The sequence below is a fragment of the Humulus lupulus genome, chromosome 1 (genome assembly GCF_963169125.1).
Source record: "Humulus lupulus chromosome 1, drHumLupu1.1, whole genome shotgun sequence".
NCBI classification, from domain to species: Eukaryota; Viridiplantae; Streptophyta; class Magnoliopsida; order Rosales; family Cannabaceae; genus Humulus; species Humulus lupulus.
This window is the reverse complement of record NC_084793.1, coordinates 210,669,150-210,694,888: the sequence shown is the minus strand read 5'-3', so window position 1 is coordinate 210,694,888 and position 25,739 is coordinate 210,669,150. Positions and strand designations below refer to the sequence as shown.

At 42.8% G+C, this 25,739-nt stretch overlaps 1 long non-coding RNA gene and 1 pseudogene across 1 annotated transcript; both read left to right on the top strand.

Moving 5' to 3' along the window:
• The first annotated feature begins 2,965 nt into the window (after window positions 1-2,965).
• On the top strand, window positions 2,966-5,008 carry LOC133828553 (zinc finger protein VAR3, chloroplastic-like; annotated as a pseudogene).
• A 3,881-nt stretch (window positions 5,009-8,889) lies between these two features.
• LOC133825701 (uncharacterized) lies at window positions 8,890-10,489 on the top strand. The gene is made up of 3 exons (XR_009888626.1): window positions 8,890-8,911; window positions 9,605-9,667; window positions 10,245-10,489. It is a non-coding gene; the product is annotated as an uncharacterized LOC133825701 (long non-coding RNA).
• The last annotated feature ends 15,250 nt before the right edge of the window (window positions 10,490-25,739 follow it).

Genomic DNA, 25,739 nt, shown 5'->3' with positions numbered 1-25,739 from the left:
TTAACCAATTTTAAATTTTAAAATCAATATCTAAACTATTTTCCAAAAATATCTTGTGTTGTTACAACTACTATCTAATATTTTAACATTTAAAAATAATAAAATACAAATAGTTATAACAACCCTAAAATATCTCAAATAGTTAAAGAAATTCAAATATCCATAAAAATATCTAACTAACAATATTCAAATTTCAAATAATTTAAATATTAAAAACTATAGAATAGAAAAATATTTATATTTTCAAATAAAGATTCAATTAGAATATGAAAAATTTTAATAAAAATATCTTAAATATCTGATATCATAATTCTAATATTTTAATATATTAAAATATTTAAAATTAAGTTATTAGTTTATTTTTAAATTTGAATTTGAATCTTTGTAGAAAATATCTAATTATTTAAATCTCAACTAACAAAAATATCTTTTTAAAAAAAGAAACAATTTTAAATGATAAAACAAAAAAAGATATTTTTTAGTTTTGATAATAAATAATGTATTTTCACAATTTTAAATTTTTTTTTTTATATTTTTCAAAAAAAAATATATATATATATATGGATGAACAGTACCCGTATCGGGTACTGTTCACCGATTGAACTGGCTGCTGGGGCGCGCGCGCGCGGAGGAGGAATTGGCCAGGGATGCGCGCGCATGGTGTGCGCGTGCGTGCGCTGCTGCGCACGGTGTGCGCGCGCGCATGGCAGCCAGAACAAAAATTTTCCAAAAAAATTTTTGAGCAATTTTTCAAACCAAAACCATTTTCTAATTAATTTTTACCATGTTTTACACAAAATAAAGCATATATAAAAATTAATAGCATAGAAAACACAACAAATAACCTAAAAATTGCTAAAATTCACATAAAATCAATATGCTTCATAAAAACATGAAAATCATCCAATTATTCAAACATATCAAATAATCCAATTTTAAACATGTTCATGCATGAAAATAAAGATTACCAAAGGCTCTGAGGCCAGTTGTTGGAAAAAGCTTATACAGGATCTTTATTTATTTTCATGTATATCTAATATTAAACAAATTAATACGAGATAGCCTAAAACATGTTTCTAAAATTGAATTCAAAGATAAACAAATAATATAATACTTACAGTATATGCAGCGGAATTAAGAGTCATTCCTTCAGTTTCTCTAACTCTTGTATCCTTTCTGTCGCAGAGTATTATCAAGAAACTGAACCGATCTTCTATTTTCTTCACGATCTTCCAATGTATCCTTAGAACCACCTAGACTAGTGTGAGCAATTCTCAACACATGAGATAGATATAGAGAGAAGAAGAGAAAATAACAAAGTGGCTTAGAAAAGGACTTGTGTTTAGAGATAATATAAAACTATCAGAAAATCTGACTTGTGACTTATCTGCCATCTCTTAAATCTTCTCTCTAAGCACTCATTTTATAGACTCAATTAGGCCATTTAATTTAATTAAAAAATCAATAAAATAACAGCCATTTTGAAGCCCTAGGTCGAAATTATCATGGGCTATAGGCCCGTGAAATTTCCCATTTGATTATAAGTCCATTTGACTTAAAATCAAGGCCTTTATTATTTTCTATTGATTTAATTAATTAAATAATTATTTAAATCATTTATCAAATTAATTATTTATAATTTGAACCTTGATTTAAATTTATTTATTAATTTAGATACCAATTTATCTTATTTAATAAATCTGCCATAATTTTTCTTTTCTTCTCAAAATTACACAACTCTGTGAAACTATCCAAAATTGACCTGGTCAACTTTGATAATTCTAATTGATAATTAAATCAATTAATTGAGACTATCTAGATGATTTTATCCAAGGTGCAATGGGGACCATGGGCCTATGAAATCAAGCTCCAATAAGTTATCATAAATCTAACAAATAAATTTACTAACTTATTAATTCCTCGTGACTCCACTATAGACTTGGAATTGCACTCTTGAATTCATAGAACGCTCTATAACAAATATAGATACGCTATTAATTATCCATTGTTACAACCATAATTTTCTCTCAATCCTCTATAGACGGTCTACAATGAGATAGGACTAAAATACCGTTTTATCCCTCATTGTATTTTATCCTTAATACACTTAGTTCCTTGTAAATGATATTTCAGTAAACTAATTTAATTACTGAAATGAGATCTCTATCATTTATCACCTTGAACCAAACTAAAAGGAAACCATCGTTTCACTTCTTCATCAGAAGCTATAGATGTTCATATCTATGATTAACACTCCCACTCAATTATACTACCGAGCTCCCAAGATGTAAGTATCGGCTAGTCCGTAGGGTAAGCTGGTAACGAACAAGTCAAAGAACTCAAATAATACAACCAGTTAGAATACTAACCACTCAGAATTGAGATTGAATTGACCTATGGTCAACTATATGATATGACTAGAATAGATAATAACGGTATGTTTACTTATCTTATCAACTATCAATATCGCTCCTGTCCGATGTAACAAATACATCCGATCTTATCTACTTTGCTAATGTTCTGGAAAGAACATAACACTGTAATGTGTAAGTAGATCATATCGTAGATTGGCAAGTCAGTGTAAATCCGGTGCACTGACTAATCTTAGGACTAACTTATTTTTGAACATATAATCATATTTATATTCCACTATGATTACGTCACTATAAATAAGATTAGCTATATGCTCGGGAGTTATAGAAGTTTATATTAAACAAATAATCATGAAAATAAAACATGTGAGCAAAGTGATTGACCAAGTCAAAAAATGATTTCTATTCTTTTATTGATAATAAAATGAGATTACAAAGAATTTGGGTTTTAATTAGGGCATAAAACCCCAACAGGTGCCACTCACCACATTGCTTTCAATATAGAGTGCTTTCATTCTTCTTATCAAAATCATTTTGCTACTAACATTCACTACACCAAATAACCCTTTTCATAACATATGAATATAATACTAATGAAAAAGTATTATATGTGGCAAAGTAATAGAAAAAAGGGTGGTAATTTATTTTGGGAGCCCGCCACTTATATTTTTTTTTTCAGACTAATTATTTTTTCACACAAAGCTCCATCCCTACTACACCCTTCCATTATCTACTCGATAAAACCTTTTATTCCTTCACAATCCCAATCCCAATCCTTGCGCTTCCCCACCAGTAGTAGCTATTTTTCCCCCACTGTCGTTGATACTGTCAACGCCTTAGACGGCGCTGAAGACTCTCATCACCCCTGGCCCGAATGGACGGCCTTCATCGACCGATTGACCACCAAGGGTTACTTCAGAGAAACCATTGTCGAAGATGATGCTGACAGTCTCTACAAGAATATGAACCTTTTGAAAGACCCCTGTCTCAGCTTCGCTCGTGACCGTTACGATGTTCTCAAGTAAATTATCTCTTTCTTTCTCTATTTGTTTGGTTGCCGAGAAAATACAAGACAAAAACTCAATTTTATTCATACTTAGTGTCAATTTTCCATATATTTGGTCAATGTTTGTATATACATACAAGTGTGTGTGAAACTAAGTCAACCAACTATGAAATCTATTTTCTTCATCTCGTGTGGTTGTTTGCTTGAGCTTAACACCAACACAAGCACACTTTCATGGACTTTTACTAGTTATCTTGGGAGCATTTTCATGGTTTAACATTATAAATATATAAAGGATTAACTTTTTTTTGTGGGCTAATGTTACATATGTAGATCATTGTCGATGAAAGATATTGAGCTGATTGTTGGAAGTGGATGTCCTAATCTGCTAAGGAAAGCTGTTAATTCAGCTAAAAGATTGAGAGCCTATGTCAGACTCGATGAAGGGGATGTATGTGATTTTCCTCTTTGTAATATTTTAGCATTTAAATTTTGAGAAAAGAAGCCATGTGCTCAAGTTTATGTGATGCAAAAGCTTGTTGATACACTAGTATTATGTATGGCCAGCCTTAACATACATTTAATTTTTGAGTGGAAGTTTCATGGTTTTGACTTGGAGAGGTAAAAGTCAGGAAAATTGCAACATCTCTTTCTGAATTATTTAGTATTTTCTTGGATTTAGGTTTGTAGTGCTTGCAATCTACGAGGTTCCTGTGATAGAGCTTATACAATATTGAAGGAATTTGAAGCAGATGCTCGGACAGTGGATATAGTGCGTATATGGCTCTTTTATGCTCTGGATCCAATTGTTATCTCAGGGGGTGAAAACCCTGTTGGTAGAGAGCTTGTTGAATCATCTGCAAGAAAACTACTTTCGAAGTTGCTTGAGCTCAGTGAAATGCCGGTTGATCCTTCACTTCCAAATCCTGCTGCCAAAGTTTCAAAGCAGAAAGAAAAATCGTTGAGTTTGACAGATGATGATATGTCGAATAATGTTGAAATGAAGAGAAGAAGTTGGATATGTCCTATGTAAGTTCATAAAGTGACATTCTTTTAATTTTCTGTTTCTTTAATAATTTTTTCCTTGCACTAGATTAAAATAAAAAAGTATTGAATGATTTATTACTAAATTCCTTGGATCTTAACTTTTATCAGTATTATTATGGCAACGGGGTCGGGGATAAAGGGTACTCCTGTCAAATGGACAGGGTTTTTTTTGTTTTTGTTTGTTTCTGCCTTTTGTCTTTTGCCATTTACTCTTTGAATCCACATGCTTATTTATAGCAAGCAATTCCATCAAGTTTAAGTCCATTGGCTAATGCCTTCCTTTTTATTTTTTAGTTGCAATTTTATGAACTTCTCCAAAAAAATTATGTTGCCTAAAATGCAAGCATGATGGTCCTAAAAGTGTTGGCAAAAGCGAGTTTGAAATAAAGAAAAGAGATTGGAGCTGTCCCGAGTAAGTACCTGCTGCCCATAATCGTCCCAGAACTTTTTACATTGAGAATATTAGATTAAGTATAATTGAGTTGAAGGATATTACACTTTCATTAAAATTTTAAAGTAAGTTTTATTTTTATTACTGCAAATTTTCCCTAAAAGTGCCCATTAGTATAGTTTTCTATCTACCCTTCTGACCACACCTATCTTTCTTTCTTGTTGCTTCTTTCCATGTGTCCTCTCCACTTCTTCTCACCACTTTCATAAAAAAAATAAAAAATAAAAATCTATAGATATCTATGAACTAACTCTTTTTTGTCTTCTATGCCCCATAGATCTCTTTCTTTTTGGCCATGTCTTTTTTTTCTTTTCTTAAGTTTTATTTCCAATTTTGTTTTTTTTTGTCCCAAATTAGGGGTTAGGGCAGCATTGTCTTTAATGATTTATTATTCATATATTATATGCATTTATAACTTGTAAGAATCATATAGTAGCATACAGTAAAAAATAAATAAATACCATTCCTTGACCATAATATTTTGAATCAATCATCTCACATTGAATTTAGGGTTCTAGAGAAAATGTGTTTATGAGAAAGGGGTGAGAAGAGTGTTTTTTTTTTTTTTTGGCTTTACAGAAATGTCAATGAGTAACATTATATTTGAAATACATTTTTCTTTCTCTCTCTTCAATCGCTCTTTCCGTTTCTCCCAAATCATCGATCTCTTTCTTCAATTTCTCTTCATCTCCCCCGTGATCTGATTGAATCGCTCATCATTCTTTCTCAATGACTCATAAATTCTTGATGAGAAGCTTTGGCACAAGCAACCTAGCCCAGCCTTCTTTCTGCTCCAGTCAACTCTCTCGTGAAGTCTCTCCTTTAGAAGTGAGTCCTGAAACTTTTTCGACTTTTGATTTGGTTATTTTTTTACTTTTGATTTGGTTATGTTTATCTTTTTCGCTAGATATTGCTGTGAGATCATTTTGATTAAATTAAAACATGTTTTAAGTAACTGAAGAGGGCATTGACTAATGGTAATGCATAGACTTGCAATCTTTTAGGTAGACGGCTTAGAGGAAAAGCAAGTTTCACTGTAGGATTCATTGCAAATATTGTAGGTTCAGCGGGAGGATCTATATTATATATGTTTAAAGAAAAATCACACTGCAAAGAACAGTCAGCAGATGATGGCAAGAGGAGAGAGTAAGTTAAATAGTATATAATTCGAAAGATTGTCGACTAAGCATTCATTCACTGCGAATCGAAGAGAATCATCTGATAGTATCAACCGTGACAGTGCCCCTGTGCTTATAGGGATGTAAATGGGGCGGGTCTGCCCCGCCCCGCCCCGATTAGTTTCTTAGAGCGAGGCGGGTCGCCCCACCCCGGCTTAATCGGGGCGGGTCTGCCCCGCCCCATTTAACTTTTTTTTTTAAGAAACATTAAATTATAATTTTAGAATTTTTCCCAAGCCTAAATATTATTTTTTATTGTAATCTATATATTTTACACTTGGTATCAACTACACCATTAAATATTATATTTTATTTTAAAATTTACAAAATAAATACAAGAATAATGATGAATTATATAAAACATATTTTTTAATATTTATAATTCTTTCTAGTTTATATAGAATTAAAAATATTCTAAACTACATATAAAATGTCAATTTTACGTACTATGTATATAAGTAGCATGAGAGAATTGAGTTAGAGTATAAAAAAAAAAAAATTGAGGCGGGGCAGCCCCGCCCCGTTTAAATTCCTAGCGGGACGGGGCTGCCCCTCCCCACTTAAATTCATACCAGGGCGCGGCGCCCTGCCCCGAATTCCGCCTCGTTTTTACCGGGGCAAAGATGCCCCGTCGGGTCGGGTCGGGTCTGGCCCCCGCCCCGCCCCGCCCCGCCGCCCCATTTTGCCATGCGTACGTGCTTAAACTGAAATGACAGCACATAACACACTGAGTTTACTAATCAAGTAAGTCACCAAAACCAATTAATTTTTCTGTATCTTTTGGCTCTATTTAGCCTAAGTCTTGGAACAAACTTCCATCCAATCTAGGTATTTAATCATATTTTTACAGATATGATATGTCAAACAGAACTTTTGTCCTATATTTGATTGTTAGCATACGAAATGGACCTAAAGATTACAAGTATAGAATTGCATACCCCAAATACTTAGCTGCATCGACTATCGTACCATTAACTGCAAAAATTAGATCCAACAAAGCTTGCATTTCCTGAAAGCAAAAAGAAGAACAAACAAGAGAGATTTTTATGAGTCCTTTATGAGTCCATGTATATATTATATATGTATACATGCAAATGTAATATTAAAATAGTGGATAGATATTTCCGTTAATATTGAAACAAACTCCTTGACCAAACTAGTTCTTATCCAAAATGGTTTGTTCTAAAAAGATAGAAAAGTGCATACGAGTAAATGTGTTAAACTAGTAAGAGTTATCCTCATGTATTGACATGTCCAATGGCTGCAGGATTGTATAAGGAAAGACACTATCATATAATATAATGTACTCTATATTATGTAACAAAAGTTTTCGTACTACGCGCAAATATAAGCATACATAATCAAAATTGAGATACATGCATGCATGTTATCAGAATATACTACATTATATATGTGTAATTCTGATGATCATCATTGTGGATTTATATATACATATATATCATAATTTGCTTCCCTGAATTGTAGTTTAAGAAAGACAAACTAGGCCAATGTATATACATTCATACATATTATTATGGCTTACTTTACATAATCTTATCATGACTAGCTATATAAGCTAGATATCTAGCTAGCTAGCTAACTAGATAGAGAATATCCATGCATATATAATGTAAACGAGACATATATATTTATTAGCACATAAAAATATTAGCAATATATTCTTTTGCGTATATATATATATATGTATAATTATATGGGGTAGCTATGGCTATAGGAAGAGGGACCAGTCCAATTTAGTCTAGACAAAGTTAGATAATGAAGTTGTTTATAGTCATACACTAGAATTTAAGACACGAGGACAATAGATATAGATATGTCAAATTAAGGCATATGTAGTCTCTCTAGGACAAGATTTATACATCATGTAGTATGTTTAATTATTGAGATTATAAAGTACTTCAACGCAGTTCAGTGGAACCTGTAGAGTTACTTAAGTGTTGTTTATAGAACTGATAATAAAATGATTCAATTGCCTTCTTTGACAGGTGTGTTCTATAGAGCAGTCAACTGATGAGTTGAAATATCACTGCCAGAAATTATTTAAAGGCTATAAGAAGTTTATGTAAGTGTTTCAACATTACTCACACACAAATTCCAATGAGAAAAGTTGATTTATCTTTTCTTTTTTTTTCTGAATTTTTTAGAATGTTGAAAATGGTCTCATTCCTTGTTATATTGAGTAAGATTGATATTATATATAGTTGATTGTGTTTCAAGGATTTAACTGTGTTTCTCATTGTATATAGCTATGATGATCTATATATATGTGTGTGTATAATCAGATATGAAGAAAAATTCAGAATTAAGGAACAAGAAGAAAACAAGTTCTAAAAAATCATACCTATCTTAACGAGGCGTTCAAGAGGTCCAGACATGGTATCACACATGATTACTTATTTTCTTCAAATTTTGCTCAATGGATTTTGAGATAGTAATAAAGGCAAGAGAGAATATATCTCAGGCACTCATCAAATATCAATAAGATAAATAATAAGAATATATCTAATACATAAATAGAGCCCTCAAAAGCTTATGCTCCACCTAATAAAACCATACACAAGCAAATAAACAAAGTCAGTAAACCAAAAATCATGCAATAAATAATAACAAAGTGTAGATTAGACAACCCAGAAAGCCAAAACTCATAAATGAATAGTTGTGGATGATGAAAAAGTTGAAGAAAATCCAGAACTTGATAAATAGACAATCAAATATGATCCTTTATTTAGTTAGTTATAGATTTGTATTTGTCATAACGTATTTTATTTTATACAATCTTGTAACAAAAATCTACTCCTAGCAGAACTTTGATGCTGTACTTGTTCCTGCCGATCATGTGAGTCGAAGTTATACTATAACATCAAGGATCTCATTGTAATGCTCAGTTATCAATTTCTTAACCACTGGTGCGCTTGTTTATTTGCCTTCTCTTATCAAAGGATTTAGCTTTTAGAGTCTTCTCTTGTATTGTTCTTGTATGATATAGGGCTTGCTTGTGAAGTTCTTTCAGTAAGAAATTAAGAAATTTGTCATGGTTTATTATATATTTTGCTGTGTATAAATATATATATTGTGTTTGTTTTACTGCAATTGTGTTATCAATAAAAGTGGAAGAGGGTTGAGAGACAATGTTTTATATGTTTGGTTTTAATGGTATCAGGAGAGTAAATATTCTCTGCCCTTTTCAACAAAAATTTGGGACTACTTGTTTAACAATCTAAGGCCTATATTTGCAATACTTAAAAGAATCAAGGTACTATTGTTGAGACAAGCTAATGGTCTTATGTTCTTTATTGTTTTCTTTTTTATTTAAAGAGGCTTTTGTTTATGTTGACAAAGAACCGTTCTGAATGACGATTCTTCATTTTTATTCAACACTGTTAGTTTTGATTATTCTTTTCCTTAGTCCTTATAATAATATGATAACCATATATACCCAAAAATTAATATATAAAATAATTTTTTTACTTATTGTATCATTTAATTTTAATTTTGTAGTAATCTTTTAGTTACTGATTATATTCTTTAGGTTGTGGATCAAATTGGCAAGGAGCATTGCAAAGTTAATTAACTTGATTATTAATTGCAAGAGGTACGGAAGTATGTTCTCTTAACTTTTTTTATTAATATCATACAAATATTAGAGGAGTTTGAATATCTTAAATATTCATTCAGAGAGAAGTAGGTTCTGAGATTAAAATTGTGTGCTGCGGTGATAACGGAAGGTTGAAAACTTGTGTATCTTAGAGAAGTAGGTTCTAGAAAATTTGTTTGTGTGTTGCGGTGATATAAGAAAGAAAATTTATTGTGTGTTGTTTGAATTTTTTTACTTGGTGTTGATAGATGGTTAGGTAACCTTTATATGGGAAATGATGTTAGATTTTATCTAGATTTATGTATTATCTTCTTACAAATAAATTGTGTTTGCTTGAATTAGTTTGATTATATTGATAGATATCTCGCCTTGGGTGTGAATAAGGGTAGTTTTCACATCCCCAACCTTAGGGTTTAAATAATAAAATATTATACATATGAGTTGTGATTAACGTTTTTATGTCTATGCTTATGATATGCAGATGGATAAAACTTGGATCCATCTTAACTATTTTAGATTAATGATATGATATTTCATGACCTCATTAGTTTTTCTTTTATGTTTTATTTACCAGATTCAACAAGTGAAGTGCAAAAGAAAATCTGATTTGGACAGCTTTGGTGTGCTGACATTTGGAAGATCATGAATTCCTACCTTTACTTTTAAATATGCAACTGTTTAAGACTATTTTGTTGACTATTATGAGAATGTTTTGTTTATGTTAATTAGGTAGTGTTGAATATCTTAAGACTTTTGGATTGTTTTTTAGATAATCTTGAATGTATTTTGACACAATTATTTAGTTATATGTGTTATGAACCATATAATTGGTACTCAAAAATATATTTGTGCAATGTTAAGGGTGTCTTAATTATATTAAATGAAGCAGATTTGAATTAAAGCAATTAAAATAATTATAATGTACAGGCTTATATAATAATAATTCAAGCTTATCCAAATATTAGAATAATACAAAAAATGTGTTATTGTATCATTGACAATAACACTTGTTTATAAGCATAAAATTATGTTATGCAAACTATTTTTTATAATGCAGAAACTGTGTTATTATAAAGTGTATCATAACACTACTTTATAAGTACAAAAAAGTGTTATATAATCTATTTATAAATAGCATAATGAAATACTTATCTAACTCACTACTACAAAAATGAGATTTTTCGACAGTTTTTAACTGTCGTTATTGAGCAACGACGACAGTCGACTAACTGTCGTATTTGCCTATGCCGGCGTAGGGATAGCTACGCCGACAGTTATTAGGTGTCGTCATTGCTGGCTACACCGACAGTTATTAGGTGTCGCTGTTGCTAGCTACGCCGATAGTTATTAGGTGTCGCCGTTGCTGGCTACGCCGACAGTTATTAGGTGTCGCCGTTACTGGCAATGCCGACAGTTATTAGGTGTCGCCGTTGCTAGCTACGCCAACAGTTATTAGGTGTCGCCGTTGCTGGTAATGCCGACAGTTAATAGGTGTCACTGTTGCTGGCAACGAATTTTTTTTAGGACACCCAATGTGTACCCTTAAAAGTTATACTTTTAATTTTTTTAAAATTAATTTATATTTATTTTAAATTAAAAACTATGATTTAAATAACACATTTGCATACAAATCTAAAAACTTATAGATTATAATAACAAATTTTTTACAAGGAGCTAATTATATTAACAATTTAATTGTCTTCTTTTTAAAAAAAACCAACTTTTACAATTGAAATTAATCTATTTATTACATACAATGTTAGAACACAACATAACTATATACATAAATTGTTATCCAGATTTCCGGATAGCGTTTAGATTGATGGCCTCGGGGAAGCAGAATTATCGATGTCTTTCACGGTAGGTGACCAGAGCTCGCGGATGAACAGAAAGGCTTCACCTCTCCCGCTTGGTGTCCGGATTACTCTTCCAAGCAAACACAATACGGAAACTCGTCAACTCTCCCGGACTCCCGAAGGGGTATCCTTCGGGGAAGCTCCTTCCAGGAGAAGCTCTTCGAGTGGTCTCCGCGGAAGCAGTTCCGTGCCTCGCACGGAACAAAGCCAAACGGTCGAGTCCTGGAGGAGGCATATTTGGAATGATATCCGCCTGACACAGGATCCCGCCTGACACGCCCGTCAGGTCAAAGCCGCACACATTCCAGCACGCCTAAGGGTACCTTTTCGCCTACTGTTCCGCTGACAACTTGGAAAAGACGGCTGACTTTGTGTGTTCCCCATACTTTCACGTAAATATACCCACATAGAGTCTTGTAGCCATGCTACTACAGTAATTGTATCCCTATTTATGGCTGGTGTAATTAAGACTCATGTACGTAGAGAAAAACCCTAATCCAAAACCCTAGCTATAAAGACCCCTTCATTTTACAAGAAGAGGGACGAACAAATCATATAGCAAAAACTCTACTAAAATCTCTCTAGCTTCATCTTCTTCAAGAGAACCCGAGAGAAACACTGTGAGTGTGTGAAGTTCTTGTGCACCAGCCATCTTACTGTAACCTTTTCCAAGTATAATAACATCGACTCGTGGACTAGGGCTTGTTAACGCCTGAACCACGTAAAAACACTGTTTGTTTAGTTACATTTCAGCATTTCTACAGTTCTTATCTTTTTATTATTCTGTTAGTTATTCGTTTCCGAAAAACTCGGTAAACATTTTGGTGCTTTCATTGAGAGCTGTAGGAAGTTGTTAGTCAGCTCTTTTTCTGTGTACGTTTTTTGTATTCACTTCGTGCTAAAGAGATGGTGACTACGAGAAAATCCGCTGTTGACAAAAATGCTACGGTCAACCCCGATACCGTGGTGGAAGATGTGGTGCAAAGCGAACCCTTAGACTACCAAGGTGAAGACCCGACATCCCACCAGGATCAGGTCAGTACCGAAGATACAACATACTTAGAAGACGAAGAAGAGTATGTCCAAGACGGTTATTACAAGGACGGCTACTACTATGAGAAGGACCCAGAACTGGTCCAAGTAGCCGAAGAACTGGTGGCCACTAAGGCCAAGCTTGCTGAGCAGGAGCGCGTCTCCGAAAGAATGCAACGCATGATGGAACGCCTCCAAAGTAAGTTCGGAGATCTAGGCGACTCGGACGAGGATGCCTCTATTCTAGGTGGTGTTGATGCCCCCATGCCGGATCCAGCCACTGCTGGACCATCCAAAGCCGCCCCTAACAAGGGCAAAGAAAAAGTTGGAGAGCCTGTGCGCGCTGACGCCCCTGCACCTCCTAAAGGCGTGAATCACCAGGCCGACTGCCCCCCCCCCCCCCCCGCGCACAGAAGGTCTCTGGCGCTCCTAAGCCCAGACGTCCTTCAGCCCCAAGGGGGCACTCTGTGCCTAAAGGGCACGGTGCTAAGGCACCCAGGCCTAGGGGAAGGAACAACCGCCCCAGTGATTCCGTCAATCAGGACGGTCGGGCTGCGAACTCACACTCCGAAGATAGCTGGTCCACGGTGGACCTAAGAAGAAGGTTGGAGGCCAAGTATGAAAAGGCCAAAGGAGAAAAGGCCCGGCCTCGCGGAGATGACCTCCGAAATCATATTAATGACAAGCTCCGGGGACGTGACCTCCCGGAAAGTGATACGAAGAGGCTCGAGGAACAGATTGCTGCCTTGACCAAGCTGGTCCGGAAGCAAAGTGGGGCCCTGTCAGACTCTGAGGAGGAAGACCCGGAACCATGTATTAGGAGGATCGCGGAAACGTCCCTCCCGGATAACTTCAAAATGCCTCACATAGAATTATATGATGGGAGGACAGACCCGCGTACCCACCTAGCTAAATACAATAAAATGATGCAAGTGGCGCGTGTCAGTGAGGACGCCAAATGCATGTGCTTCTCACTCACCCTTACCAAGTCCGCGGAGGACTGGTGGAAAAGATTAGCTCCCGGATCAATCCACAGTTGGAAGGAGCTACAGTCCGCGTTTAGGAGGCAGTTTATTGCTGCCCGCGACCACGACATGGAGGTTGGTTCCTTAACCAACATCAAGCAGCAACCCACTGAGAACCTCAAAGCTTTCATACAGAGAATGATGGAAGCTGCCGCAAAAACCAAGGTCAGCGATGACATGAAGCTGATCGCCCTTCAATCAGGCCTTACTGTCGGCTCCCTGCTATGGGGGGAAATGCAAAGGAGACAGGCAGAAACACTGTCCGAATTCATGTCAAAAGCTCAGGGAATCATCAACCTTGAGGATGCCTACCAGCAGGCCTTTGGAGTTCCCCCGGCTCCAACCCCTTCCGTGACTGCGCCGAGCTTTGCTTCGCAAGCTCCCGCACCAGCCCTCACGCTTCCAGGAGCCCGATTCACTCCAAGTGTGTATGGGCCTTCCGCGTCTGCTCAGACGCCGAGTCAAACCCATTTCTCTGGGTACGGAGCAGTACAAACCGGATGTAGTATCGCTCCTGGCATGCCGCAGCCGCAAGCGGAAGCCCCAGAACGAAATTTGAGCCAATCGCGGAGCAAACGAAGCGGAAGAAACTCCAACCGGGGAGACCATTCAAAGAAACCCCGAAAGGACTATGAGCCCAAGTTCACGGAATATACCAGTTTGATAGACTCGCGAGAGAATGTCTATCGGGCGACCTGTAATATGGTCAACTACAGGAAGCCCCCGAAAGTGTCTCACGGAGGAAGGCGTCCGCGAGACTCCAATAAGAGGTGTGAGTTTCACGGAGACGTGGGGCACACCACGAATGAGTGCCTTCAGCTGAAGGATGAGATCGAGTCCCTGGCAAGAGCGGGACACCTCGGTCAGTGGGTGAGGATACCCATTATCTATCCCGGACAGGGGGTAGTTCACGGAGCTGCATATTCCCCGGGACAGAGGGGGGCCGCTAGCGCTCCTGGAGCCGGTCACCCCCAAGCTCTCGGGTCTCAGTTCCCAGCACTTCCTGCTCCACCCGCTCCGGCGCCCATTGCCTTGTTGGCACCAGGACCAGGCAACCCATATCCGCCCGGCCTTGCTCCGCCACCCGTTGACGGACACGTCGCCACCATTTCCGGAGGACCACACCTTGCCGGAAGTACCCGCAACTCCCAGAATAGGTACTTGAAGGAGTTAGAGCACGCCGAGGAGATGTGCGCTTTGGTCCAATCACCTGCTCAACGTTCCCGAATGATGGATCTTCCCATCACCTTCACGGAGGACGATGCTCGACATTTGCACTTCCCCCACAACGATCCCCTCGTAGTGGAAGCCCAGATTGCCAATAAGAAGGTCTCACGGATCTTGGTCGATAACGGAAGCTCCGTGAACATCCTCTTCAAAGCGGCCTTCCACGCGATCGGATTGACCGAGACAGACCTGGCCCCATGCCCCATCCAGCTTCAAGGTTTCAATGGGGACGCACTCATGCCATTAGGGAAAATTCAACTGCCAGTCACCCTCAGAGGAGAAAGCGACGCTTGTGCCTTCAAGCATAGCACATTCGTGGTGGTCGACTGCCCCACGGCGTACAATGCCATCTTAGGCCGACCGGTTCTGATCGATTGTGGGGCCATAACCTCGATACGCCACTTATGTTTGAAGTTTCCATGCGACGATGGGCGTATTGGCACCCTCCGAGGAGACCAAAGAAGTGCACGGAGCTGTTATAACGTCTCCGTCCGATCCGTCTACACAGTCCAAGAGACGTTTGCTGCCATTCCTTTGGCGGAAGAATTGCCAGAAACTGGGGGTGCTCAGGAGGCATACTTTGACGAAGTCGACCCAAGAGTGGGAATCGAGAAAGCAATAGAGCCGATGGAGGAAGTCGAAGAGGTGATCCTCAACCCAGGAGAACCCACCAAGATCATTCAGGTGGGGAAAAACCTGCCGTCGGCCGTTCGAGATAAGATCGTAGCCACTGTGAAGGATAATTAGGATATCCTGGCATGGTGCCACGCTGATATGACGGGGATTAATCCCAATGTTGCGTGCCACGCACTCAACATAGACCCATCTGCAACTCCAATTCGCCAAAAGAGGAGGCCGCTGGACCCAGTGAGAGCCGAAGCCGTCAAAGCTGAAGTGGACAAATTGATGTCCATAGGCTTTCTCCAGGAGTCGCACTATCCCGTGTGGTTGGCCAACCCAGTTCTGGTCCCGAAACCCGATGGGTCCTGGAGAATTTGCATTGATTTCACGGACCTGAACAAGGCCTGCCCGAAAGATTGTTTCCCTCTCCCGCGAATCAATCAGATGGTAGACGCTACTTCCGGGTATGAACTCTTATCCTTCATGGATGCGTACTCCGGATACAACCAGATCAAGATGCATGTCGCGGACCAGGAACACACCAGCTTCCTCACGGACAAGGGTGTCTACTGTTACGTGGTCATGCCTTTCGGTTTGAAGAATGCTGGGGCGACATACCAGCGTCTGGTAAACAGAATGTTCAAGGACCAACTGGGGAGGAACATGGAGGTGTACGTGGACGACATGTTGGTAAAGTCCAAGACCTCCGGGGACCACAGTGACGACCTTGAGGAAGCTTTCGCCGTGTTCCGAAAGTACGGGATGAAACTAAATCCAAAGAAATGTACTTTCGGGGTCTCGTCTGGGAAGTTCCTCGGTTTCATTGTCAGCTCCCGCGGAGTGGAAGCCAACCCTGAGAAGATAAAGGCGTTCATAGATATGCCTTCCCCCCGGAAACATAAGGACGTCCAGAGCGTTACCGGAAGGATAGCTGCTCTTAGCCGCTTCGTATCCAAGGCCACTGACAAGTGTATCCCCTTCTTCAATGTGTTGCGAGGAAACAAGAAGTTCGAGTGGACCCCCGAATGCGAAGCAGCCTTCCAACACCTCAAGGAACATTTAACCCAAGCTCCCATTCTGTCCAAACCTGTCGAAGGAGAGGCGTTGTTCTTATACTTAGCTGTGACTGAGCACGCAGTGAGTGCCGCTCTCGTCCGGGAAGATGGCCGTATCCAGCTCCCTGTGTATTACGTAAGCAAGAGGTTATTGGACGCCGAATCCAGATATTCGATGATCGAGAAACTCTCCCTCTGCTTGCTGATTGCTTCACGGAAGCTGAGGCCATATTTCCAGGCGCACACCATCAAAGTACTCACCAACCACCCTCTCCGACAAGTCCTGCAGAAGCCCGAGTCTTCTGGCAGATTGCTTAAGTGGGCCATGGAACTGTGCCAGTTCGACGTCCACTACCAACCACGTGTTTTTCTATAAAAGGTCAAGCTCTCGCGGACTTTATTGTGGAATGCTCGGGAATGAATGACCTCCCGGAAGATCCTGTCCCGGAACTTCCCACCTGGAAGGTCTATGTAGACGGAGCCTCAAATGAAAAAGGAACTGGAGCGGGGGTCATCCTAATATCTCCCCAAGGGCATCAGCTCCAGAGCGCCATCCGTTTCGCGTTCCCAGCATCCAACAACGAGGCAGAACACGAAGCCATGTTAGCTGGGTTACGACTGGCCAGAGAAGTCGGAGCCCAAAAAATCGAAGTATACAGCGACTCCCTACTTGTGGTAAACCAAATATCCGGGGAATACCAGACGAAAGGCGAAAGGATGGCTGCCTACGTGTCTCTCTCCCGCGACCTATTGCAGCATTTCAAAGGCTACCAAATCCGCCAGGTCCCCCGGGACCAGAACTCACTCGCGGACACGCTGGCCAAGCTTGCAACAGACCCGGAGATTGAACAGTATGGCTTAGTCCCCATCGGGCACTTAGAAGCCCCCAGTACTGAGACACGAAGGATAAGCGCCATCATCGACCATTCCCACTCCTGGATAGGACCCATCCTCAGATTTCTCACCACCGGAGAGCTCCCCACTGATAAAGCTGACGCAAGGAAGCTCCAATATCAAGCTCCCCGATACGTGGTTATGGATGGAAAGCTTTACCGCAGGGGGTTGTCCATACCCTTCCTTAGGTGTGTTTCCGGAACCGAAGTCAGCACCATCATCCATGAGATTCACGCAGGCTTCTGTGGCGATCATACCTCCGGGCTGAGCCTCTCCAAAAAGATCCTTCGACAAGGATACTTCTGGCCCACCATGAAGAAGGATTGTGTGGATTATGTCAGGAAGTGTGAGCAGTGCCAGAGGTACGCCAAGATTCCGCGAGCGCCGCCTACGGAAATTACCCTAATGACCAGCCCCTGGCCGTTCGCCGTTTGGGGCATTGACCTAGTAGGTTCCCTCCCCACTGGAAAGGGTGGAGTGAAGTACGCCATAGTCGCGGTAGACTACTTCACCAAATGGGCTGAAGCTGAACCTATGAACACGGTCACATCTAAAAAAGCACTGGATTTTGTCATCAGGAATATAGTGTGTCGTTTTGGGCTTCCACGGAAAATTGTGTCCGACAACGGAAAGCAGTTTGACAGTGAACACTTCACGAACTTCTGTGCTTCGCATGGAATTATCAAAAGCTTTTCCGCAGTCGCCAGACCCCAGGCTAATGGGCAAGTGGAAGCTGTAAACAAAATATTAAAGACCACGTTGAAGAAAAAACTCCAAGCCTGCAAGGCTCACTGGCCGGAAGAACTTCCGCGAGTACTTTGGGCCTATCGCACAACAGAGAGAACTTCGACGGGGCACACGCCTTATTCCATGACCTTCGGTTGCGAGGCCGTCATCCCAGTAGAAGCTATGATCCTCTCTCACAGGCAAGACACCTACGATCCTACCCGGAACCATGCCCTCCTCCAGGAGTCCTTGGACATGATCGAGGAGCTCCGGGAGCGGTCGCAGGTCCAACTAAAAATGTACCAAGGCAAGATAGCCCGACACTTTAACATGAGAGTCCAGAGCCGTACATTCGAAGTTGGGGATCTTGTCCTACGGAGAGTATTTCCTGCTACGCAGGACCCGGGAGTAGAAGTCCTCGGACCCAACTGGGAAGGCCCCTACGAAGTCCAAGAAAAAGTGGGCCATGGGACGTATCACTTAAAGAGACTCGACGGATCTAAAGTCCCGCGCGCCTGGAACGCGGAGCACCTCCGCCGTTACTACCAGTAGGCCCCGGACCATCCAGTCGGAAATCCTTGGTGAAAATAACAAAAGTGAAAAATGTGGAAATAATCCTCCCTGTTGTAAAACTCACGCCTAGCAGGCTAATTTAATGAAACACGGAGAGATTCACTCCGCTTTTACTGCACTTTTTATCCCTGTGTTCAAAGCTGCGTTTTAACAAGTGACCACGTGGTCCGGAGACGTCCGGACCCCACGCTCACTTGGGGGGTATACATGGCTAAGGCATAACCATACGCCCCTTGAACAAAACGTACACAGAACACCACTTATGTGCTAGCATTGTGTTTGAAATTTTTAAATTGTTTGAAATGTTTAAATTGTTGAGCTTAGGTTTATTTGTTGCCATGAACATGCTTGCATTACGTGTCATATGTGCATTATGTGCTTATGTGAAAATTGCCATGGAAATGCCTGCCATTATGTATCATGAGAATTATCTCCTGTGTAGCCCAGCGATGGACGGGACTGGGGGTTGAGGCACGTTCATAGAGCTACGCCAAAACACCCCCAACTCCCTGACAAGTCCTTTGCAGAATTCTCCGCGATCAATGTAGATCTTTGCTTCGCAAACTCCAGCTCCGGATCCCGCAAGGCGAAAGATGGCAAGATCCGCGAGCGCTGTAGAGCTTTGCTTCGCAAGCTCCAGCTCCGGATCCCGCAAGGCGAAAGATGGCAAGATCCGCGAGCGCTGTAGAGCTTTGCTTCGCAAGCTCCAGCTCCGGGTCCAGCGAGGCGAAAGATGGCAAGATCCGCGACCGTTGTAAGCCTTGCTTCGCAGGCTCCAACTCCGGATCTCACAAAATAATGCATGGCAAGCTCCATGGCCATTGCAAGTTTCAGCTCCAGAAGCAGACATGCTTGATCCCCCCACTCACAGCCGGCTTTGCTTCGCAAAGCCCCTGCTCCAGGATCACACCTGGTGGGCGTGGCGATTTCCCCGACAGCAATAAGCCTTGCCTCGCAGGGCTCCATGCCAGGTCCCTGAAGTCAGCCACAATGAGGTTCGCAACAACAGTTAGTTTTGCTTCGCAAAGATCTAACCTTAAGTCTAGCGACGCTCACCAAAAGAACTCCCGTTCCAAACAATGGAACGACTCACCTTAGCAATCCCAGCGAACAGTATAACTACAAGTCCCGGGATTGGCTATTTGCCTCAGGAAAGCTAAAATACGGTGAAAGGAGCCTGGCCGTTGGAACCAGGAAACCTTCGTAACCTAGAAACTACATGGGAAAAGACATCATCCGTTAAAGCTTCAAGTGGGAAGTGCATAGGTTTTGGCCGTTGGAACCAAAACCCCATACGCCCCTACAACAGTTTCTACCGTATAAATGTCTACCCTAAGCGCAAGGATAAATAAAGAACTCGGCAGAAAAGAAAGGAGAATGCTATGATTATGGTAAAAATGTCCGTAATGAAAAACTCAAAATGAAAAATAATTAAAAATAAAACCCCTTCAAGCATTGGGGGTAACTACAGCTTCCACGACCGCAGCTTCGGGGGCATCGGTTTCAACGGAGGCTGGCGGAGTCGGCTCATTGGAAGGAGGAACTTGGTCATGAGAAGGTTCAGAGGTCCCCGCCTCTCCGGGATCTCCCGCCTCAGGAGCTTCAGCACGTTCGTCAATGTTGTAGGTTTGGACGTACGCCTCTGGGCCCTGATCCCACACGAGTAGCTTCTCCCTCATGGCTTCGGCATCATCTCCCAGATAGCCTAATACCTCCGGGTTCACTTTCCAGAGTTGATGCATGAGGACCACATGCGATATATTAATCGTCCTGTTCAGTATCACCTCAGCATCCTCCTTCTCCTTCAAGCGCTCCGCCTCGGAGGTTGCCAGCTGTGCTTCCGCGACAGTTAGTTGGGCCCTCAATTTTTCCATTTCGGCCTTGGAGGCATTCCGCTCCCCCTTAAGAGAATCAATCTCCTTGCGCTGCTCCCTATTTTGGTTCAGCACGGATTGCTTCTCGGTCACATGCCCCCTGGCAGTGAATTGCAAAGCCCCGATCTCTTTATCCTTCTCGGCGAGCCCCAACTGCAGCATAGACACGAGATCCCTGCTCCTCTTATGGAGTTGCTCCTCCTCGTGCAGCTTACTCTGAAGAGTGGAATATTCCTCTTGCCGCTTAAGGAGGAGATCATTTTTTGATTGCAAGCGGGCTTCCAGGGTATCCTTCTCCACCTTGGCTTGGGACAGCTCTTCCCGGAGCTTGGAGTTTTCGGCCTTCATCCCATCCGACCGCTGTCTAAACTCATTCTCTGCCTTGGCCCGGTACTCTTGATATTTGGCAAGATATTTCTTCTCCGCCTCTTCTTCAGCCGTGCGCTGGGCCTGATCAATCTTCTCCGAAGCCCCCAAGGCCTGTTGGGTCAGTTTCTGTTTCTCCGCCTCCAAGGCCTGGCGAGCCAGTTGGCTCTCCTCCAGCTGAACCAGAGCTGCACCAACCTCCCGGAACGAGCGTTCCGCGATCATAGAGGCCTGCAAGGAAAGACAACAGAATGAGCTAAAGCCGGACCAAAAGACAGGTGATCCCAAAAAATAACAACTGACGGCTTACCCCGGACAGTTGCTGCTTCACAGCGTGTGTCAGCAACAGCGGATCCTTGCTGCTACTGATGGCCCATTTCTCAGAATTGAGCTCGCATAAGCTCAGGGCCATGTCCTCCATCATCTCAGCTCCGAACGGCGCCAATGCACGTCCGAGCCTAGGCACCAGCCTCTTCTCCAAGGCTGGACCATCCAGAACCGCTCCGGCCGGGTGAAGAGACCTCACCCCCTCGGCCAGCTCAGCTCTCTTCACGGCAGACAAATTATCTGCCCTTCCCTGAGTAACGGCCTTCTCCGCCTCTAACCGCCTCTTCAAAAAACTATCGGCCCATCTTACACCCTCCAGGAGAGCAGCGGGAAAACTGGTTGGCTTCCGCGGAAAGTGGAACTTCAGGCCAGGCAGGGGAAGATTGGTTGTCTGAGAAGACGGAGACCCCGGAAGGGTGGACCCCCTTTGGGCTGGAGGAGGAGGCAGCCGGGGTATTAAGGCCCCGGTCTGTTGCTTTTACTGCTGCGGCAGCAGAAGTAATTGCCCTTGTTGCTGCTGCTGGTTTGGATGTTGTTTTTGCTGCTGCTGCGGCGTCGGTGATTGTCTCTCTTGTTCCTGTTGCTGCTGTTGTTGTAGTTGTGGTTGCTGTCGTTGCTGTTGTTGTTGCCTTCGACCGGGAGAAGAGTGTCTAAGGCGTTTGTTCTTAGCGCCCTCAGCATCTTCTCCAGGACGCTTGCTCACCCCAGTTGTCCTCACGGGGAACACAAGCCCTTCTCTGTCGCTGCTGCTACTCGAGACCATCATAGTCTCGGAAGGCCCGTCAGCAGGGGACTTCTCTACCCTCGGAGACGCCTGCACCTCGCCACTTGTCTTCTTGGGGGAGGCAGCCTTACCTCCCCTACCAGCCTTGGTCTTCCGTCCTTTCCCCGTGGACGGGTCTTGGCTGGTGGCAGCCTTCTTAATAAGCAAAGTAACCCTCCCCAACATCTTTGCTTCGGGATACTCTGCAAGAAACGTACAAAGCAAGGTTAACGAACCAACAAGCAATGAGAAAGAAGATAAGCGGAAGACAAGACAATCAACAACATAAAAGCACAAGCAAGCCCGCCAGCAGGGAACAAGAAACAAGAAAAAGAAAAGTGTGAAATGGACGACCATGCACGAGAAACGTGGATGGCCTTCCCCGAGCAAAACAAAACATCGCTTCCTGCTCCAGGAAGCTCCCGTACTCCTTGAAGTCCGGGAATGACATGCTGAGAGAAGAAGGGTCAACCATGATGACACCTTCTGGCAGACTACCATCACTCAGACACCAGAGGAGCTCATCTACCCTATCGCAATACCTGTCGAAAGGTATCCTACGCGGATCTAGCCTAAGGAAACGGGGATCAAACCCCATCTGAGAGGTCCGGGAAACCTCAGACAGGCTGGGGGTGTGGATCAATCGAAAACTAGTCTTACCTCTCCCGGAGGTACTAGCCCCCGGAGCCCCTTCGTTAGGGTAAGCCGCGGCGTGGCGAGCCTCGATCTCCTCTTCCTCCGGCTGGGGGTCGGGGAACCTCTCCGCCCAACTAGGAGATAGAGTATTTTCGTCCCGAGCTGCTTGGGTGATCACCTTAGACAGCTCCAGGGCAATCTGCTCCCGGATATCAGCTGACACCTGAGTTTGCCCCCTGCCACTCACTGGCTCGATGTTTTGGAAGGAGGCAAGTAGCCCATTCTCCCTCAACGATTCGGAGGTCACAAGTCCCTCCACTTTCAACTCTTCCTCAGAAAGCCCTTCGTAGAACTTGGACCTCCTTATCATCTCCGCGCAGCGAGGTGTCCGCGGAACGACTTCTGCGAAAATCAAATACAAGCGTTAGAGATCCTCCCAAAAAGCAAATCAAGTGCAAAGAAACAAAGTAGAAAAGGAGAGGAAGGAGCGCTTACCAGGGATTTTGAAGTCCAAAGATAGGGCTGGCACCCTCTTCAGCGGGAAGCCAGTCGTCAGGAACCAGTATTCCCGGAGGTCTGGAACCCTCGCGGTATGACAAGTGGGGCACATCACGTCCGAGTGCATTTCTAGCCTGTAAAACCCCACCTTGTCTGAATGACCCCTCATAGGCTGAGACTTCAACCCGTAAAAGTACAGCACCTCCTCCGGGGTAGGAGCTTCCAGTCTCCGGGACTTGCAAAAGATGAACCACCCTGCTAAGAGCTTGTAGCTGGGAGGAATTAACTGGAAGGGGGCAATCCCCGCCTTCACACAGAAATTGGCGAAGTAACTCCTTAGGGGCAAGTGCGCCCCGCACACTATGTGTGCCCAGCTCCAGGCACCAAAGCCCTCGTGACTCTGGCTAGCTGACTCGCCCAGCACCGACAGACGGTGCCACATCAGACCTGGGATGTTCTTCAGGCCTGCCTCAGAGGAATACAGCTCCAGCATGCCATAATTCCTTAAAAGGTTCGGTTTTTGGTCCATCTCCCAGATGGAACTATTGGAGGTTGGTGGGCTAGCCGCGACCGCTTTCGCCTTTCCTTTCCCCTTTCCACCAGCGACAGGAGAGCCCTTCTCTTGGGCAGAATCAGCCTCCCCCGCAGCAAGGAGTTGTTCCTTCGAGATGTTCGTCACTGGACAAAAGAAAAGAAAGAAGAAAACACTCTAAGCAGTCAGCACCCTTGTCATACCCTAGTGGTATCAAAGGCGTCGGGGAGACCCTCCCCGAAAACTGCTTGGAGAGGCTCCCACCGAGCTTACCGAGGGATTGGCACCATGCCACCCGAAGGACAGCAAGGAACCAGAATCAGACCCCGAGCCTAAGCCCACCAAAAGAAGTGTTTTTCCAGAGAAAGACACCCTAAAGGCGTTCATGCTTATGCCCTAAAACAGCAAAACAAGGGACGACTTTCCAAACGCAAATCGCCAAAACATGCAGAAAAGGCTACTTATTGACTCACAATCAATCACATGCCTACCAAAGCCCTATTCACACATGCACATAAGCAATAATGGCAGAAACCTCTACTCTAACAACTACCAACAACCTAAGGTTTGGGAGGAAAGAGCAAAGTAGAAATACTTACTGATATTCGGGTAGTTGGAGGTTGAAGGAGTAACTGGATCACTGCACAGCACGATCGCGAGAAGTAAAAGCTGCAAAGACGAACGGCGATTCAAACCAGGAACTTCGGGGAATAAACCCACTGCCAAATCAAAAAGAAAAGTTTCCAGATACTTACCAAAAGAAATGGCAAGTTCGGGGGAACGTAAGCTGGGAAGCCCGAGAGTTCGAAGGTTTGGAAATCTGAAAATCCTAAAGATGGAGAATCTGAAAGCGTAAAGAGGAAGAAAGGTCCTTTCCCTCGTTTTTATAGCAGGGAAGAGGCCGTTTCGAATTCCTCAAGTGGACGGTCCCGATCTTCCCATTCCGTGTGCATCAGATCCAACGGCTGGAGAGGAAGCGACGATCCTATTTATGACTCCTCGGATGGGAATAAAGTATTTATTTCCCATCATTACACCACCTCGGGCCCGGAGTACCATTAAAAACCGTCAAATCATTAGTCAGATGACTGACGCACGCATACTCAACCAGTCGCCTCACGCACACGTCTTGGTCGCAGAACCATTCCCAGAATGACACGTGGTCCTTGCCGCATTTGAGTACTTGATCTCAAACAGAAGAAATTCCCTTTCTTTTTCATACTAACACTCAGGCGGGAAAAAGGAACCCTTCCGGGAACACAGAAGGTGCCCCCTCGCCTAATCTAAGAAACCGATTGTACAAGCTCCCGGATCCCTCAAAGCTCCGTGACCTTGGGGGGTAAATGTTATCCAGATTTCCGGATAGCGTTTAGATTGATGGCCTCGGGGAAGCAGAATTATCGATGTCTTTCACGGTAGGTGACCAGAGCTCGCGGATGAACAGAAAGGCTTCACCTCTCCCGCTTGGTGTCCGGATTACTCTTCCAAGCAAACACAATACGAAAACTCGTCAACTCTCCCGGACTCCCGAAGGGGTATCCTTCGGGGAAGCTCCTTCCAGGAGAAGCTCTTCGAGTGGTCTTCGCGGAAGCAGTTCCGTGCCTCGCACGGAACAAAGCCAAACGGTCGAGTCCTGGAGGAGGCATATTTGGAATGATATCCGCCTGACACAGGATCCCGCCTAACACGCCCGTCAGGTCAAAGCCGCACACATCCCAGCACGCCTAAGGGTACCTTTTCACCTACTGTTCCGCTGACAACTTGGAAAAGACGGCTGACTTTGTGTGTTCCCCATACTTTCACGTAAATATACCCACATAGAGTCTTGTAGCCATGCTACTACAGTAATTGTATCCCTATTTATGGCTGGTGTAATTAAGACTCATGTACGTAGAGAAAAACCCTAATCCAAAACCCTAGCTATAAAGACCCCTTCATTTTACAAGAAGAGGGACGAACAAATCATATAGCAAAAACTCTACTAAAATCTCTCTAGCTTCATCTTCTTCAAGAGAACCCGAGAGAAACACTGTGAGTGTGTGAAGTTCTTGTGCACCAGCCATC